Here is a 1959-nt window from a genome sequence, read left to right on the forward strand (position 1 = left end):
TTAGTATAGGGACACATGCACATATATACACTATCGTAGAAAGTGGCTTAGAGACGTTAGTCTAGTGAGTGCTGATTTAGAAAATATGAAAAGTAGATATCTGTCATATCCTAGACGGCTGATCCCCGTCACATTGTTTGATTTTATTATGCCTGGTTCATTACCACGACAAGTGGCCAAGAGGTGAGGATTTCTGATTTAAACCTAGGGGCGCCAAAATGAATGGGACCTAGGGGCCCTCATGCTTACTTAATCAGTGAACGGATAGAACCCGAGCAAGTGCTCTGATAAGTTATTCCCGGATAGTAGCCGTGAATATTGGCCATTTAGTGAGAGTGCCTAGATATACTAGGGGTTGCCAAGTTTGAGTGTGGTTGAACACCCAGGGGAAACTGCTCACCAGTACCACTGATTAACATAGAAGTCTCTGTAAAACCGTGTAACTTCGATTACAATCTTGGATAAGTAGTGATGCCCTAGGTAACTCGATGGTTACCATTGTGAGGGATTTACTCTTGGATAAGTAGCGATACCCTAGGTAACACTATAGTTACCCTCGATGGGGATATTTATTTGCTAGATCTTAGTGTTGAGACTCGGTTAACTCTTACAGATTAGCATTTATGCTAGTTGTCGAGCGTTGGTCTCAAATTATATTGTGATATATTATATATGCTTGCTCTGGAATTTTCTAAGTGCAGGGATTTATTTGTTGATAAGAAATAGTTGTGATATAATATATCTGCTTGTTCTGGGATTTTCTGAGTGCAAGAATATATCTATTTATATGAAATAGTTTGTCATTGGTTATAAGGCATGATCATAAGTTTTCTAGGACGCTTTTGCGTTCTTGAAATTGATTTTGTAGGGTCCGGATGGATCTGGAACCCTAAGTCTCTGCATGCTTTTGTTTTAAAGTTGAACTTACTAAGCATTTTCGCTTAACTAGTTGTTTCTTATTATAGGTAAGAACAAGGGCAAGGTAGTGCAGTGAGCGCTTGAGTCTACCTTGCGAATGTACATGTGGACTGACCTTTTGGGAAGCTATTTCATATTTGGAAATGTTGTGTTATTTTCCTAAACTAGGCTCACTCGACTCTTTATAAAATATGTGTGTATTAAATGTTAAGCATGGCCATACGACTTTTAAAAAGTTTTTTTATATGGGTTTTTGAGACGTTTGGTTAAATGAAAACATTTATATTTTCGCATTTTCGAGTCTTAAAAATCCGGGTCGTTATAATTCAGATGGTAAAAAATTGTGTACAATTTGGGGGGTTACCAAATGAGGATCCAAATCTCCATATCACAAACTTTTTAGAACTGTGTGCAACATTCAAAATGAATGGGGTGAGTAATGATGTTGTAAGATTAAGATTATTCCCATTTTCACTAAGAGATAGAGCTAAGAGTTGGTTGAATTCATTACAAGCCAACGCTATAGTTACTTGAGAAGACTTGAATAAGAAATTCCTTGGTAAATATTTTCCTCCTGCAAAGTCAGCCCAAATTAAAGGAGAGATTAATAACTTCCATCAGCTGGATGGAGGGTCTTTATATGATGCATGGGAACATTTTAAAGAGTTGCAAAGGAAATGCCCACATCATGGAATAGAGAACTGGTTGCTGGTTTATACATTTTACAATGGTTTGGGGGGAGATACAAGGACAATTATAGATGCAACATCTGGAGGAGCGTTTATGAGAAAAAGCACTAATGAAGCATATGAAGTATTGGAAGAGATGGCCATGAATAACTATAATTTGCCTACTAAGCGTGAGAATAAGAAGGTAGCAAGAGTTTTAGAAGTCAATCATATTACTTTATTGACCACTCAAGTGGCATCTCTAACCAAGCAATTTTAGCAGAATAACCTCGACGCACAAGCAATGCAAGTACAAAATGTCATGAGTTGTGAGATTTCTGAGGGGCCACATTCTTATGAACAATGCACGAGC

At 37.6% G+C, this 1959-nt stretch overlaps 1 non-coding gene across 1 annotated transcript; it reads right to left on the reverse strand.

Moving 5' to 3' along the window:
• Positions 1–1507: 1507 nt before the first annotated feature.
• LOC133802868 (small nucleolar RNA R71) lies at positions 1508–1613 on the reverse strand. Its single transcript, XR_009877615.1, has one exon. It is a non-coding gene; the product is annotated as a small nucleolar RNA R71 (small nucleolar RNA).
• Positions 1614–1959: the final 346 nt, after the last annotated feature.

This window comes from Humulus lupulus, chromosome 9 (assembly GCF_963169125.1).
Source record: "Humulus lupulus chromosome 9, drHumLupu1.1, whole genome shotgun sequence".
Lineage (NCBI taxonomy): Eukaryota > Viridiplantae > Streptophyta > Magnoliopsida > Rosales > Cannabaceae > Humulus > Humulus lupulus.